This window comes from Aedes albopictus, chromosome 2 (genome assembly GCF_035046485.1).
Source record: "Aedes albopictus strain Foshan chromosome 2, AalbF5, whole genome shotgun sequence".
Lineage (NCBI taxonomy): Eukaryota > Metazoa > Arthropoda > Insecta > Diptera > Culicidae > Aedes > Aedes albopictus.
In genome coordinates this window covers 107,185,037-107,203,349 of record NC_085137.1, presented here as the reverse complement: position 1 = coordinate 107,203,349, position 18,313 = coordinate 107,185,037, and the positions used below count along the sequence as shown (strand labels likewise).

The 18,313-nt window shown below is 43.6% G+C and overlaps 1 protein-coding gene across 2 annotated transcripts in view; it reads left to right on the top strand.

Annotated features, from left to right (window-relative positions):
• Nucleotides 1–287: 287 nt before the first annotated feature.
• Nucleotides 288–18,313, top strand: part of LOC109420550 (chaoptin) — a 611,746-nt gene continuing 593,720 nt past the window's right edge. For both annotated transcript variants that reach the window (XM_062850196.1, XM_062850197.1), the window contains exon 1: nucleotides 288–2,605. The gene's annotated coding sequence lies outside the window, so the exon portion shown is untranslated. The remainder of the gene's footprint in view (nucleotides 2,606–18,313) is intronic.

Here is an 18,313-nt window from a genome sequence, read left to right as displayed (position 1 = left end):
TCAAACAGCATCAATTTAGGCAAGGAATCATAATACCCACACTTTTTCCACCATTTCATTGCAGAAACGGAGAATTGACCTTCTCACCATACAAAAATTCAGCTCATTACTACAAATCTAGTACTACACCGAACGTGCCCCATTGGTTTGGCTCACAATGGGGTCGTCCTAAATATTTAAAACTTCCTCATTCCTACCTGTCAAATTGTGGAGAGCTGCTAAATCTTTTTATTTTTTTTTTTTATTTTTTCGTTTTCTACTCCTGCAAACCCACCGTCATTTTTTATCGCGCCCTCAACACAAAACCCAAACACCCAACCTACGTCAACCAGTTCCGTCGTGAAAATCGTCTCGCTCCTCTGTCTGAGACTGCATGAAAATAGAAGCACACACGCAGCCACCCAAAACAAAAGCGCGACAACTCACCCGCATCGAACTCTGACTGAGTTACCACCCACAACGGACGAGTTCCCGTCGCCCAATCCTGCATTGCATCACTCGCGTGGTGTGGTGGCATCATATGATTTTCCACCCCATTCTAGTACTTCCTCCCGAAGACGACGAGGACGACGGCTGCCGGTCGTCGGTCGAATGCTGCATCGTAGTCGTCGTCGACGTCGTCGGAACGTTCACTTCGGCAAAGGCTCATTCACATTCGGGTCAGTAGTGGGCCGACGACGACGACGTAGAATCACAGACAGTGACTACTACTGCCCACTGACTGTGCTGCTGTGCTGGGAAAGCAACAAGGATTTAGCACGAGCTCGGCGTGACGGGACGCACAGGGAAATCTCGACAGTCGACACTCGGTTCGTCGGTGTTGTGAAAAATTTACTTCAGTTCCATTCGGGTGCCCGTTGCGGACGGTTGTCGCAGGACCGGTTCGGTTTTCACGTGTGGTATTTTCTGAGATTTCCCCAGCGCCAATTAGCCGGGTGTGTTAACGCTGTTACACTCTGTACCAGGGAGGAAGGTGGTTACGGTTACATGTAGCTAGGCCGAGGTGAAGTTTTGCGTTGTTTTGCTGACTGCGGAATTTTGAAGGCTTGAATGGGGTTAAGGTAAATCAGCAATCTCGTAGGTCAGTGAGCGAGGCCTGGTGCGTTCCGCAAAGGAAGTGGTGTTCCGTGAAATTTTCAACTTTTGGACGAGATTGAATTGGATATCAAAGTTGACAGGATACGCCATCGTTGTCGTTGGGATTTGTTGGATGCTGTAGTGTGTTGTTGGCAGATCGCGAATTGCGCGTGCATTCAAGATTCTCTGAAGAGATGCATCGCATCGTGTAGCGTCCTTGGTGAAGAATTTCGGCAAGTGAAGTGTTTGGGATGTGTTGTACGACGTATATGAATCAAGCGCTGTGGGAGTGAAATGCAGAATACTCTACATAGATGTGTCTACCTTGCGAAGCGTCGCTCTCATGTTGAACTAATGAATAAGTAAATGAATCTGTCGGATGTCAGCTTTCGTGTCGTGGCATGGAATATCCGTAGCTCGCTAGCACAGTCTGTGATGTATAGGGCTTACATATACGTATAGTTGTGGCACACACTAGCGACGACTACAGACTGCGCTTCCTCCCGATACGGATTCGGTCTGATCCTACTCCATGTGGATGGGATGTGTGCTTGACGTAGGATTTGTGTGGGGAATCTCCAACCCGTGTGCGCTGCTGGCACAGTGTCGCTCGGTTGCCGGTGCGCTTGTTGTACATGATGAAGGGATGAATAAAGGATTAGGTCGTGAAAAATTGGAGCGGAATCAGAAGCCGGTTCCATGAAGCCAATTCTGTACACTACATAGCAGGTGAACGACGAAGTGTATGGTGGAGACAAATTGTTACATTCGTTTGTACTATTAATTGTGCTGTCCGTGTCCTTCAGAGGACACCTACTCGGATTCAACCTCAAAAAAGGAAACTCACTGTGTATATCCATCTAACCGAGTTCCGAAGAAAACCACAGAAATTCTAGCTCATGTGAAACGGAATTCGCATCCCTTAAAGTGGATTCCAACGAGACCTCCCAACAGGGGGCAGACAAGTGAAAAACTGGAAATCCATCATACAGCCGGCGCGAAGTGTTGAGACAGGAGCCTAACAACGGAAGAAATCTCGGCCCCCGAGTGCTTTGCAGCTGCAGTACAGAACAGAACAGCCGGCAGTCTAGCACCCGCCCGCGCCAAGGTAGAAAAGTGAGCGCAAATTAATTGAAAAAGTTATATTAAAACGTTCGAGTGAAACACATAATTAATGATCCCCGACTACCGCTACTATTACGGTTGAGCCGCCGCGTCGAGTCGCGCCAAAAGTAGCAGCGTTTGCAGGTGGTTCAACTGAAGTGAGTGAATCAGTGCTGAAGGCAAAATGTTCCAACCAAGCCTACTAATGGCTTCACGTGTTTAGGCAAGTAGTCGAAAGCACAAATTCCGGTGAGCAATGTGAAATCATTGTGAATCGTTCAAGTGATTTTTTCGGTGGAAATTTAGAAGAAAAAAGCCGGAAATCCAACTGTTTGGAGCGGTCATAGCTGAATCTAAAGCGGAAACCAGCAGCAGTTCAGCCGGGGCGCAACCATCAGCAGGAGCAAACAACAAACACAAAACGGTAAAGTTGGTATAATTGGATTTCGTTCTGCTTACTGACCTGGGAAACGGGCGGCAACTGGTTTTTAATTGGGAGATTTCCTGGTAATGACTGGTTTCCGCAGTAGTTGCAAGAGGTTTTCAATTCAATTATTGTGGGGATGGATTTTTTCATGGATTTTCATCGATTAAACAGCAAGAAAACTTTTCGAAAATGTCACTTTGATTACGTTACAATCAAACATTCCAAGTATTAATTCAATTGTGCTACTTTGGGCTAACCAAATCATTGTTTCGAGCCATAACGCATGACTGGTTTACTGGTTTTCGCAAACATATGAAAAAATCGTTTGCATAAAAGATGTAAAGGATAATAAATATCGTAGGCTTCAGTGAGCAACTCAAAAGCTTGATGATAACAAAGGGTATGCCATACGCATTTTCACAAGTTCATGAGAAACGAAATGATATATGGAATGTACAACATTGAATCTAATGAAGAGGAACCAAACATCAAAATGATAACCCTTTAGAACGTGCACCGTTGTAAAAAGTACATCACCATCAAAAAATGTCGCACGTCGTATACAGCGCGCGAGCACGGTGCAGTCAGAGGCTCAAACAGGTGCGTCCTGAAGGATTAAACAAAAGTTAACTTAAAAGACAAATTTAGCAAAGCAAAAACTCCATCGAAAAGAAACTCTGCTTTTATTTCGAGAAATTTTGAATAAGAGCCTAGGTTAGAGTACTAAACTGCCGTGAATAACATATGTGTCCTATTTGCATAGGAAAACCTGCAAATATAGGACTGATATGCGATTCACGGCAGTAAAGTACAATAAACAAGTTAAATGTGTTGCTGAGCTAGTAAACTTCTTCTTCTTCTTATTTTTCTCATTCTTTTTCTTCTTATTCTTCAACTTCTTATTCTTGTTGTTGTTGTCATGAAATCACTGTTGGAGCACAACATGGCCGCAATTTGTAGTAATTGTGGTCCACAGAAGACAGGCTCTACTAGTGCATTTGGCTCTGTTTCCGCTGCTTTTCAGCAGTAATTTCCAAAGTGTTCTAAACCGAAAACAGCGCGTACCCATGATTCATACTTAATACTTGAAGCGGTCACGCATGTAACAGGAAAGTAAGTTTATCATAAAAGTGAGCACGATTCCTGAAGGAATCTCTGAAGAAATTCTTAGAAGTATCCCTAGAAACACATTTGGAGAAAGCTATGTAGAAAAATCCCTAAGGAAACCTATTCTAAACCCCAAAAGAAATCACCGGAAAAATCCTTGGTGAAATTCCAGTTGAAATTTATGGAGGAATCGTTGGAAAAATTCGTGGAGAAATTACCAGGGATTCCTGAAGGAATGCCGTAAGTAATTTCTGTAGAAAGCTCTAGATGAATTCCAGGAAAAATCTCTTAACTAATCTCTGAAGGAATCCATATGGCAATCTCCAGAGATGGAAAATGATGAAGATTGCAGCTGAGCAGACACAAACCAAAACAAACCTACTCGTGAACAACAGGGGCCCGGGAATACTCGTAAGTAAACGAAGCTGGCAAGCACTAATATGCGATTCGCTAAACTTCGCTGAGTTTTTTGCATTTTGACGAAAAACGCATTTTCACGACTGGTAGTGCTGCTTTTCAGGAACAATGAAGCATAAAGCATTAGTGTATGATGGATAGACATTGGATTTGCTATTATAACCACATTAAAATGCACTTCCCACACCTCCACTAGTTATTCACGAATAAAAACTCATGAGTGTTTTTATTTTCGTTTTGCTTCTTATTTACGAAGCAGGCGGGTGTGAATCGTGTGAATAAACTCACACACTGTTAACTCTCCGAATCGTGAGTAAGCGTTGTGTTGGCTTTACACTCGCGAATTGCTTTATGATAAGATTAATTTCATCACTGGTGTTACGAACATCAGCTTTCGGGCACCGATCTTCTAGCAAGGCAATGAGAACACACGGTTGATTCATTCACCCTATGCTGTAAAACTGTAATTTTATTATTTTAATTAGCCTAAGTGTCATAAAATATACGAAAAAAGTACTCACAACTTCGGTGTTTTACACATAAAAACGGATAAATTTTATCCTTTGCGCCCGTGCTGTTGCTTCATTTTGATGATCTATTCATTGATCTATACATAGGGGCTGTCCATAAACCACGTGATTATTTTTTGGGACTTTTCAAACCCCCCCCCCCCCCCCCGCGTGGTCATTAGTCCATACAAAATTTTTTATTTGTCCACACAAAATGGTCATTGGCCGAAACCCCCCCAATGACCACGTGGTTTATGGACAGCCCCATATTGACAGCACGGGTGCAAAACAGAAAACAACCGAAGATTGACATACATAAACACACAGTGTATAGGGGTTCCCACAACATTTCCACGTAACAACTGGCAATCTCCAAATCATTCGAGGGACCTCTATTGAAAACTCTGAAGATATCCTCGTTAGCAAGGTTGTTAATCGATAAATTATCGTTATCGGCGATAAAGTTAATGTCTGTTATCGTTTATCGTCGATAACGTCTTCAGGCGGAAACGTCATCGGCGATACAGTTAACTGTGGAAATTATCGACTCGATAACGTCTCCGAAAAATTTTCTTCGCGATCTGAACCGTTGTTGATGCCGTCACTAGGGCAACTAGATTTATCGCAAAATTATCGAAGGTACGTTGATCTGCGCGTTGATTTATCGTTTGATTATCGTTATCGAGAGATTATCGAGAAACCTTTATCGTTATCGAGTTTGCGATGAGTTAACCGTCGATAATTTATCGGTTAACAACCTTGCTCGTTAGGATTCTACATGACATTTCCTAGAGAAACCCACGTAAGCATTCCTGCAGAATTCCCAGCAGAAATTGCATGATGTGGAAACCCTGGAGTAGTCTTAAGAGGAACTCTCCGAGAAATCCATAAAAGATGCCCTATATAAGAAAATCGAAAGAGGAATGCTTGAGATATTCCCTGAGATAAATTGTTTGAGTAATTTCAGTTTCAATAAATAAAGAATCTATCGCATTTTTTTAAATAAATGTGTCCCCGTAGAAATCTTTGGATGAATCCCCGGTAGAATTTCTGGAGGAATCTCAGCAGGAATTTCTGAAGGGATACCGGAGAAAATAACTAAATACATTTCTGGGAGAATCCTCGGAATAACTCTGGGAAGAATTATTGGAGAAATCCCCACAGAAATTTCTGGATACATTCCTACAGGAGCAACTTTAGAAATACTTGGGAGAAGCCCTGCAGGAGTTTCAGCAAACAATTATGAAAGATTCCTTCTTCTTCTTAGTGTTCTTTGAGCACTTCCACAGTTATCTATTGAAGCGCTTTCTTTGCCTGCCATTACATGAACTTGTATATTGCGAGGCAAGGACAATGATACACTATGCCCAAGAAGTCGAGAAAATTTTCCCGACTGCAACGGGATTCAAACCCGCCGTCTCTGGATTGGTGATCCATAGCCTTAACAGCTAGGCTAACTGGAAACCCCTATCCCAACCCCAACATCCTACTACACACTTAGAAATTCTGAAATTTGCACGAAACAGAATCACCAAAGAACGTAAACGTTTCCAAGACTGAATCATAAATTGGACTCAATTTTACGCGCATCATGTAAGTGCTGGTTGGTTGCGTAAGATGTCAACAATTTCGTTTCACCAAAAACGTAAAATCAGAATCACGTTCATCAGCTATTTTCTAACTCGGTGAAATAGTTGAGAGGTAAGTGATGTGGCTCTCAATCAAGAGATCCGGTGTTCGAATCTATGCATGGCACTATTTTACTTTTCTATGTTTTATCTGTCAAATCGGTTTTAGCGATTGCTAGACGCTAAGAAAAAATAAGTTTCATTTTGGGGTGTCTTGAAAGACGTAAATTTACATGTTTTAACCTCTAAATTTGTGTTTTTGAAGATGCTCGTATATGTCAGGTTCAGGACACTTAAAATTACATGATATTTTCTAGGTGTGTAGGGTTTAATTCATTTCCAGTTTTCCTCGAGATTTTTGCAGTAGTTCTTCCATGGATTTTCTCCAGAGACAGTTTTCAGATACTTCTCGTAGATTCCCCTACTGGGTTTCTCATGTAGTTTCTCCCGGGATTTCTTTAAGATGTGTTTAGAGTTCGTCCTTAAATTTCTCTAATATTTCCTCTTCAATCCCAATTTTTCTCATGAACTCTAGAAGAAATCTGTCGGAAATTTATTGAAGAAATCACGAGAGAAACTTTGGAAGAAATCCCAGAAGGAATTCCTGCAGAAAATTTCTGCAAAAAAACTCCTTAAAACCCTTGGGGGAGCTTTACAAATCCCAGGAATAACTCCTTCAAGAGTAATCCCGAGGAAAACTCTAACATAAGTTTCACAATAACATCTGCGGCATATCCTGAGAGCAACTCTTGAGGAGACCTCGGGATGAATCCTGGTTGAAATCCATGAGAACGCTGGAAGCAATACTGGGAAAACCTCCAGAGAAATTTCGTATGATCCCCGTAAAACAATCCATAAGAAATCGTTCAGAATGCCGGAATACTGGAGGATTCTCAAGGAAGATTATAAATAAATATTCGAATCTCGGAAAAATGCTGGTAGGAATCCGGCATTCCAAGACAAGTAGCGTGAAGGAATACGGAAGAAATCTTGTAAAAAAAACCCTGGAGAGAAATTCAAGAGATATTTGCAAAAAAGTTTCAGGAAGAAACCCTGACGGAATTTCTTGAAAATTTACTGCTTTTCATTTATGCGATCCAATATCGTTTGGTGGGGCAAAAGTACGACCCTAGTGGTTATATTCAAAAAATGTCAGAAAAAAATCAATTTAAATAATAAATGTTTTCGTGATTTCGTGATTCTACTCTTTATTGGTTGGCCCTCAGTTTGACAAGATTTTTTCTCAAACAAATTCATTTTTTTGGAGATTTAATCCATTTTCTCTTTAAAGCTACTCTCGATTTGAACTCTTACCCCACCAATAGGGCAAAAGTTCGAATAAAGTGGGGCAAAAGTTCACACTTTGAAGCTGAGTAGTTGATATAAAAACATAACAAAACTAACTGCAATTTATAAAACAAAACAAATAAAATAACAATGGAGGCAAACTACTTTTTCTCAAATTTCACTTTTTCTGTGGAGGTTTTGGGTCGCTGAACAGCTTTTTGCGCCGTATGATAGACTTGGAGTTCATCTATTCTTGCTCCTCAGCCTTCAACTCAATCCTGGCTTTGAATGGTGTATTTGTTATAATTTCGGATTTTTGTTCTCTCTTCCTTCGCTTTTGCGGCTTGTCCCGCTTTGACAGAGGCCTAATTTCAGCAAAAAGAACCGTTCCTGTACGGTGAATCTAATTCGACGAAGCTGCTGCAGAGGAGCGAACAGCACAAGCTGCCTCGAAGGACTCCACAATATTGCGGAGAGAAGCTGTGAGGCTTGGAATTATTGTGGACAAGCGGGTGCCCCCAGGAAGTATCTTGTGTTTACACTTTGACGTTCGCGAAGTAGTGACGCGACGACAGTTTGTGCGACTACTAGATTGCTTGATGTGCATTTGGCAGACCCTGTGCTACTAGCGTGCATTGAGAGTCTAGTCGAATAACAATGTAGATTCAGTACCACACAGTAGCCACAAGAGGTCATAACTTCTCCCTGTATCTAGCCTGTGGATCTGAAGCGTTAGAACAAGAAGAAACAGCATTTGTAGCTTGGAGTGTGTTCCGTGTTGCTGGAATAACAGGACGCAAGATGATGCGCTGGGGTGATGAGTCTTCGTTAGACAGACTTCCGCTTGTCGTTTCCTGTCCCTTTACTTTCCCTTTTTTGCGGCAGTCAATCGATGTGAATAGAATTTCTGCTTCATCGTTTATGGGGATGTGCATTACTTCCGGATCTACTTTCTCTTCATTCCCCTTATTGTTGGTTACTTCGCTTGGGTTAAAATCTCAAAGGGCCATTTTTGGCCGGCGGCGGCGGCGGCGTGAATAGGCGTGCCCAATATTTGACCATAGTGTCAACATTATGCTATTATTATTGACCATTGATGATCTAGGTATTACGTTTGAATGAATACCTTTTTATTTCTGTTCTGGTCTGTCACTGTGACCAGTGATTAGATCCATTACTGCATTACTAATGAATGGCAATTAAATATGTATTTACTACAGTTTTTTTTTTGTTTTCTTAGAACCTTCAGAAACTGTCAAATATGATGATAAGGTCGTTCTATTTATACTAAGAAACCCCCGAATAATTTCAAGAGGACTCTCAAAAGGAATTCCACGAGGGGCACTAAAAAAAATCCTGGAGGAATCCTTGAAGAAGCTTCTGGATCAATCTCTGCAGAAACTGCTGTATGTAACCCTGGAGAAGCTTCGGCAGGAACCTCTGGTTGGCCAAGAATGTATCTTAGAGAGATCCCCGTAGAAACCTCTGAAGAAATCCCTGATTGGAATGTTCGAGGGTTTTAGAACAAAATCCAGGAGGATTCCTCCAAATGAATTCAAGCAGAATTCCCAAGGGAATTACAGCAGGAACTCCCAAAGGAATTCCAGGAGGAATCCCTGAAGGTATTCCAGCAGAAATTTCCAAAGTAATTTGACAAGGAATCCCCTTGGGGTTTCCTAGGAGGAATCAACGAAAATTGTAGGAAGAATCCCCGAAGGAATTCTAAGACGAATCCACGAAGGAATTCCAAGAGGAAATCCCGAAGAAATTCCATTAAAAATCCCCGATGGAATACCGAAATGAATCTCCTAAGGAATTTTAGAAGGAATCCTCCAGAAAGAATCTCCGAAGCAATTCCAGGAGGAATCCGCGAAGAAATTCCAAGAGAAATCTCCGAAGGAACTCCAAGAGGAATCCCCGAAGGAATTCCATAGGAGGAATCTTCAAAGAAAGTCTAGGAGGAATCTCCCAAGCAATTACAGGAGAAATCCCTGCAGGAATGCCAGGGGGAACCACCGAAGGAATTTTGGGAACAATCCTCAAAAAAAAATCCAAACGGAATCCTCAAAAAATTTTCAAGAGGAAACCACGAAGGAATTCCAAGAGGAATCTTCATAGGAAGTCCAGGAGGAAATCCCGAAGAAATTCATGAAGGAAATCGCGAAGGAATTCCAGGAGGATTTTCTAAAGGAATTTCGAAGGGAATCTCCCAAGAAATTCTAAAAGGAATCACCCAAGGAATTCCAGGAGAAAACTCCCAAAGAATTCCAGGAGAAATCCACTATGAAATATCAAGAGGAATTCCTGAATGACTTTTTGGGACATCTTTCACTATACAGGGGATAGACAAAATAATCGGGACTGGCAGAATTTTCACTTCTCAAAACATTTTCAAGTAGCTGTAACTTTTCGAAAAGTGAACCAAATATTCTCACAAATTTTCACTGTAAGTTGATCAACTAGTTGTGTATCAATGGTCCAAATTTGGAAAAGATCGGGCTATTCTGCACAAAGTTATAAAGATTCTAGAAAAAAAAGTACAGTTATCAGATAGACAACTTCGATCTGTTATGTATCCGGATTCAATGAACCGAATGAAATTAAATTTTGACCATTTATGACTTATATTCAACTTCTAGTTCAGTCGAAACGTCGAACCAGAAAGAAGAAAGAAGAAGACATCATGACGTGAAACACAGCGCATTAGGTGGGCCAACCAGGTCGAGAATGATTTGGCGAATGAAGGTTTCCGAGGTTGGGGAAAGCAGCAAAAAAAAAACAAAATGTTTGACGGATTGTAGTGGTGGTAACAGTGGAAACAAATATGTAGACTATGTAATTGAAAATTGACAGAAATAGAGAGTGTTTGATGAGTTAGTGAGCTAGTGAAAAAAGGCAAAAACTATTCCTGTTTAAATCTTGCTAATCCAGAAATATCAAAATGATCTGTAAATGCTCGAATGGTGTAATGACGAGTTGAGACAGAATACAGGATGACCCTCGAATTGCAATGTCAATGAATACTTAAATTATGTTTTAGCATTTCATACATTTATTAAAACATAAAGTGACAACGTTTCCTCCACCGAAAATTTTCTTATTGCAATTTTTTTAACATGTAGTGGCCATGTTAAACGAGTATCCATAAAAGTTAAATTCATCCAGATACCAACCATTCAACATCGTCCAAACACGTGTCACGAAGATGCCTCTGGGACCCGAGCAAAACATCTAAAACGACAAGCAATGACGACACCACCAGCACCGATAACCTCATGAAGCGATGACGGGACCTTCAAATGTAGAAATATGAATTCGGAGCGAAAGACCGCGTGCGTAAGAAGTCACAGCATAGCAGCAATATGTACTGCCAGAAGCAAACGGTGACAAAACCAGAAGTTCGACATTTTCCGAACGACCCGGGGCGATAAAATACACACGTATTGAAATCGTACTTTTGGATTTTTATTTTACCGACAATTTGATCGATAGCAATAAAAAACGCCTCCTAGCCGGCACTTATTTCCCACATATAGGTATGTGAGTGAATATTTTCTTGGTCGACGTCGTCGTCTGTGCATGATGAAGGACGCTCAACAGGAGAAAGAACTACGTAGAAGACGACGAATGCCATCAGCCAGAGCTCGCGCGCGCCAAGGATCGTTAGGACACGCGGCAGTCACAGTCGTTATTGCACCCTGTTTCTCGCTTTTACACTCACGCAGTCTGTTAGCGGCGCACAGGGGGGTAGAACCTTAGATAAAGGAATTAATGAAAGTCATGTGAGTGTTAAGTTTTGATTAAAAATTGAAAATGGTTTAATTTACAGTGTTTACAATACTAGTTCACACAATAGTTTTGAGGAGGTTTGGAGAACCGTCTCTTTTTGTTCATATTATTTTTATGAGTCTTCTTTTTCTCTTTGGCGTAACGTCGCATTTTTTTCGCAAACGCCGCAATTGCATAATGATAGATTTTCCATTTCTACAGTTATCAACCAACTGCTCTCCCACACAACAATGGATAGTTCTGTAGGTTTTCAAGACGTTTCAAAAACCATCTGGAACCCTTAAAAACTGTGCATATTGTTTTTGCCTTTCTCGTACACTAAGTGTACTGGAAAGGCTATATGTTCACTCCAAAAACGACTTTTTGATAGAAGGCTCGGAGGATCAAGTCACATATACCAATCAACTCAGCTCGACGAATTGAGGTGATGTATGTGTGTGTGTTTTTTTTTTTTTTTTTTTTTTCCTTCTAAACCATAGGGGGATAATCTGCTCAACAGACACCCTAACAGAAGGTTAGGGTAGTGTAGGTCTGACAGGCCGTCTTCTACAACAAAAGTAAAATCCAGGACTACTCTCTCCTCGTACCCACTAAACCATTCCTATGGTCGCCAAACCCTACGTCTCTCCGGAACCACCAAGAAGGTATTGCTTCAGAGAGGGGCTAGTGCACATCGCACCCACAAGGTTAGCTGCGTAGCCTGCAGCAACGAACATCGATGACTCGCTTTGGAGAGTCCATCACGGTAGCATGCTGGCGCTTAGCCAGTTTCCCGAGTGGTCCTCGCCACTCCCTTTGTCCTCGGAAGGCGGGCAGGGTCAACCCCGCCCGCGCCCTACTGCTGAGCGGACATCAAGAACTGATGCCCACGTGCAACCCGATCTGACCTGCCCGTAAGGAAGGGTATCACTACCCTTCAGGCCCTATCAGATGCACCCGTAGGTTGCAGACAGCAGGATCTCACCTACCCCGACCCTTGCCGGGGACCCCTTTCCAACCGCGGGCTCGGATCCAACCCAGTAGACCGACGCCATGTATGTGTGTGTGTATGTGTGTGTGTGTGTGTATGTGTGTATGTGTGTATGTGTACAAAAAAAACTCACATCACTTTTTGGCAGTAAACCTCAACCGATTTTAATGACCGATGGTTTATTCGACGCGGAATCTGGCCCCATTGTTTCCTATTGAAAATGGTTCGGATCGGTCCTGCCGTTCCGGAGTTATGGCCATTTACGTGTTCCGGACCAGTACGCATGGAAGGGGCCATACATAAAAATGTAACAAACACATACATGCGACACATCAAACTGCGGTATTTTGAATAACCTGATGAACAGTTAGCTAGAAAACAGTCTCAGACCATATCTGAACCGGTTGTGTTCCGGAACCGGTTCCGGATGTCCCGCCGGAAGTGGCCAAATATAAAAGTGAACCAAATCCATGCATGGGACACATCAAATTGCGGCAATTTCGATAACTTGATGGACAGTTAGCAAGAAAACAGTCTCAGACCATATCTGAACCGGTTGTGTTCCGGAACCGGTTTCGGATGTCCCGCCGGAAGAGGCCAAATATAAAAGTGAACCAAATCCGTGCATGCGACACATAAAACTGCGGCATTTTCGATAACCTGATGAGTAGTTAGCAAGAAAACAGTCTCAGACCATATCTGGACCGGTAGTATTCCAGAACCGGTTCCGAGTGTCCCGCCGGAAGTGGCCAAATATAAAATTGAACCAAACCCATGGCTTTTTTGATAACCTAATAAACTTTAGCAAGCAAATAGGCTCAGACTATTTAAGAGACTATCGGTAGTGTTCCGCAACCGGTTCCGGGCCGGAAGTGACACCAAACCCAACAGTTGCAAGAAAATAGACGCAAGCCATATCAGTGTGTTACGGAAACGATTGCGGGTATCCCACCAGAAATGGTCAAATGTAAAAGAAAACCAATACATGCGACATATCAATGGCGTATTCAGTAACAAGATAAACGGTTAATCAACAAATAATCTCAAACCATATTTAGGAGAACCGGTAGTGTTCCAGAACTGGTGACAAAACGAGTAACGCGTCGGAAGTGGTAAAATTTAGAAGGGAACTAAACCATAGCGGCGTTTTTGATAATCTGATGAACGGTCAACAAGAAAATAGTCTCAGGCCACATCTAGAACTTGTAATAATATTTTGGAATCCGTTAAACGGGTGTTCCATTGGAAGTGATTTAATAGAAGTGAACCAAAATCACGCATGCGATACATAAAATCGCGGCTTTTTCAAAAATTTGCTGAACGATTAGCAAGAAAATAGCCTCAGATCACATTAAATTTCGGCTTCTCAGGTAACCGGATGAACAGTTGACAAAAACATAGCCTCAGACCCTATTTGAGACAACCGGAATCGGTAGCAGGTGTCGCGCCGGAAGTGGTCAAACGCAAAATCTAACAAAACACATGCAAGCTGCACATCAAATAGCGCAATTATAAAGGTGAACAAAATAGATGTCAAAGCGATAAATCAAACTGTGGCTTTTTTGATAGCATGTAAACGTTGGGTAAGATTATAAGATTATTATTTATTAGAGAACAAAATCGTGACCAAAGCGATCTCTTCAAATCACACCATTTCAGATTTCTGCGGTGTAAATGTATAGTAGGATGGATCAACGTTTTATGGAAAAAAATATAATTTAATCGCATCAACACCTTATACAGTTTTTCAATCTTCAATGCTTCTAAAATTACTGCTCACAATTTGGGTGCGGCTGGTTGAGCCCTCTCGGGGGTGGAAGCTCAGGTAAAATATTATCTCCTGGGCGCCCATTAAAAACACCACCCCCGGCGAAGACTGGCGCTCGAGCCTAGCTATTTAGCACTGTAGTTGGAGGAAATGCCAATGCAGAACCCGTAGCTTCCGGGAAGGTAAGCCCAGCTCCCTGGGTTAGTGGGTTGGTGTCAGGCCCTGCGAGCCAGCCGTAAAAAAGACTAGCACCGGAAAATCAACAAGAGAAGAATGCGAACCGATACCAATGGCGACGACCACAGCGACGAAAAGGGACTTGCGATTGGAAGCTCGGTACGTGGAACTGCAGATCTCTCAACTACATCGGGAGCACCCGCATACTCGCCGATATACTGAAGGACCGCGGGTTCGGAATCGTAGCGCTGCAGGAGGTGTGTTGGACAGGATCTATGGTGCGAACGTTTAGAGGTAATCATACCATCTACCAGAGTTGCGGCAACACACGTGAGCTGGGAACAGCTTTTATAGTGATGGGCGACATGCAGAGGCGCGTGATCGGTTGGTGGCCGATCGACGAAAGAATGTGCAGGTTGAGAATCAAGGGCCGATTCTTCAACATTAGCATAATAAACGTGCAGAGCCCTCACTCCGGAAGCACTGATGATGACAAAGACGCATTTTACGCGCAGCTCGAACGCGAGTACGACCGCTGCCCAAACCACGACGTCAAGATCATCATAGGGGATCTAAACGCTCAGGTAGGCCAGGAGGAGGAATTCAGACCGACGATTGGAAAGTTCAGCGCCCACCAGCTGACAAACGAAAATGGCCTACGCCTCATCGATTTCGCCGCCTCCAAGAACATGGCCATTCGTAGCACCTTCTTCCAGCACAGCCTCCCTTATCGTTACACCTGGAGATCACCACAACAAACGGAATCGCAAATCGACCACGTTCTGATTGATGGACGGCACTTCTCCGACATTATCGACGTCAGGACCTATCGTGGCGCTAATATCGACTCCGATCACTACCTGGTGATGGTTAAACTGCGCCCAAAACTCTCCGTTATTAACAACGTACATTACCGGCGGCCGCCCCGGTACGATCTAGAGCGACTGAAGCAACCGAATGTCGCCACCGCATACGCGCAGAATCTCGAGGCAGCGTTGCCGGACGAGGGTGTGCTCGATGTGGCCCCTCTAGAGGACTGCTGGAGTACAATCAAAGCAGCCATCAACAACGCAGCTGAGAGCACTATCGGGTACGTAGAACGGAGTCGACGAAACGATTGGTTCGACGAGGAGTGCAGAGCGGTTCTGGAGGAGAAGGATGCAGCGCGGGCGGTAATGCTGCAGCATGGAACCCGACAGAATGTGGAGCGATACAGACAGAAGCGGAAGCAGCAGACCCGTCTCTTCCAGGAGAAAAAGCGCTGCCTGGAAGAAGCGGAGTGCGAGGAAATGGAACTGCTGTGCCGTTCACAGGAAACACGCAAGTTCTACCAGAAGCTCAACGCATCCCGCAAAGGCTACGTGCCGCAAGCCGAAATCTGCAGGGATAAGGACGGGAGCCTCCTGACGGACAAACGTGAGGTGATCGAAAGGTGGAAGCAGCACTTCGACGCGCACCTGAATGGCGAAGAGAATGTAGGCACGGAGGACCAAGGCAGTGGAGGAAATGACTATGTTGGTGCAGCAGAGGATGGGAACGAACCAACTCCCACGCTGAGGGAAGTTAAGGATGCCATCCACCAGCTCAAAAACAACAAAGCGGCTGGTAAGGACGGTATCGCAGCGGAACTCATCAAGATGGGCCCGGAAAAGTTGGCCACCTGTCTGCACCAGTTAGTTGTCAAGATCTGGGAAACCGAACAGCTACCGGAGGAGTGGAAGGAAGGGATAATCTGTCCCATCCACAAGAAAGGCGACAAGTTAATGTGTGAGAACTTTCGAGCGATCACCATTTTGAATGCCGCCTACAAAGTGCTATCCCAGATCATCTTCCGTCGTCTTTCACCTAAAGTAAATGAGTTCGTGGGAAGTTACCAAGCCGGTTTCATCGACGGCCGGTCGACAACGGACCAGATCTTCACCGTACGGCAAATCCTCCAGAAATGCCGTGAATACCAGGTCCCAACGCATCACCTGTTCATCGACTTCAAAGCAGCATACGACAGTATCGACCGCACAGAGCTATGGCAAATTATGGACGAGAACAGCTTTCCCGGGAAGCTGACTAGACTGATAAGAGCAACGATGGACGGTGTGCAGAACAGCGTAAGGATTTCGGGTGAACTATCCAGTTCATTTGAATCTCGACGGGGACTACGACAAGGTGATGGACTTTCCTGCCTACTATTCAACATCGCCCTGGAAGGTGTTATGCGACGAGCCGGGCTCAACAGCCGGGGTACGATCTTCACGAAATCCAGCCAATTTGTATGTTTTGCGGATGACATGGATATTATTGCTAGGACATTTGGAACGGTGGCAGAACAGTACACCCGCCTGAAACGTGAAGCAGCAAAGGTCGGACTGGTGGTGAATGCGGCTAAGACAAAGTACATGCTGGTAGGTGGGACTGAGCGAGACAGGACAAGCCTTGGCAGCAATGTTACGATAGACGGGGATACTTTCGAGGTGGTAGAAGAATTCGTCTACCTCGGTTCCTTGCTAACGGCTGACAATAACGTGAGCCGTGAAATACGAAGGCGCATCATCAGTGGAAGTCGTGCCTCCAGAAGAAACTGCGGTCAAAAAAGATTCACCCCCGCACCAAATGTACCATGTACAAGACGTTAATAAGATCGGTGGTTCTCTACGGGCACGAGACGTGGACGATGCTCGAGGAGGACCAGCAAGCACTCGGAGTTTTCGAGCGACGGGTGGCAAGGACGATCTTCGGCGGCGTGCAGGAGAACGGTGTGTGGCGGAGAAGGATGAACCACGAGCTCGCTGCACTTTACGGCGAACCCAGCATCCAGAAGGTAGCCAAAGCCGGAAGGATACGGTGGGCAGGGCATGTTGCAAGAATGCCGGACAACAACCCTGCAAAGTTGGTGTTTGCTAACCATCCGGTTGGTACAAGAAGGCGTGGAGCGCAGAGAGCACGATGGGCGGACCAGGTGGAGCGTGATCTGGCGAGTGTTGGGCGTGACCGACGTTGGAGAGCTGCAGCTGCAAATCGAGTATTATGGCGGCAAATTGTTGATTCAGTATTATCATGAATTTGATGTTAACTAAATAAATGAATGAATGGTTGAGCCCTCACTTTTCTTATTGCGATTGAAATTTGAATGGAAATGAAATTTAAGAATTTGAATGCATTTTTCTCGTAGGAAGGTCAAATTTTACATGAATCATGTTACCAATGCATGATAATAAAATCTAGCCTAAAGTGTGCTGAAATAAACATTGGCGAAGATCTCAAATGTTCAGTCTGTAGAGGCCGCAAGGTCGAAGACGGTGTAACTGCCTTTAAAAAAAAAGATCACAAAGTGATTTGTGATTGTGAATAAAGTTAACCTTCTTCATGCATTAGCTGACGCTCACCCCGCTGCCGTAGTGGATGGAATGTGGTCATAATGATCCCAATACACGACTAGGGTTAAGGTGGTCAAGCAGTCAACTGAGAGGTATGATATTTTTCAGCTCTGTTTTGTTGTTGAACATAACATCGGAATATGTATCATCAATTATTTTCCCAAATCGATGATGGCTCTGCTAAAATTGTTGCTTTTCTATATGAAGTGTTTTCAGAATTCAGGAACATTTTGGCTAACGTCGACGAAAAGTTCATGAGTACATTAGGGCAGTTCAGATTTCAAACATGTTGGAAATTCAAAGCTCCCATATGTTCATTACAATCCTTGGTGCAAAACTACAGTTCTGTCAAATTTTCAGCCATTTCGGTTGTGATTTAATGGTGGCCCAAGAGCAAAATAGGTTTGTATGGGAATTACTATGGAGAATTTTCAAAAAAGTTCTCCACGTTGTAGAGCATTCACACATGGATAAAGTCATAGGGTCAAAGCCAAATTGAATTCTTCAGATCTCAATGATTAATGTTGCCGAAGACCGGAACTTATTTCGACAATCGGCAAAAAAGATATTAAACAAATTCTCACTCACATGCGCATCTTCTTACACGATGTCCTGCAAGAAGCTAACACGCATACTATGATTGCGTGTCAAGCGTGTCGGTCGAGCTGTGGTCTTCTGTTCA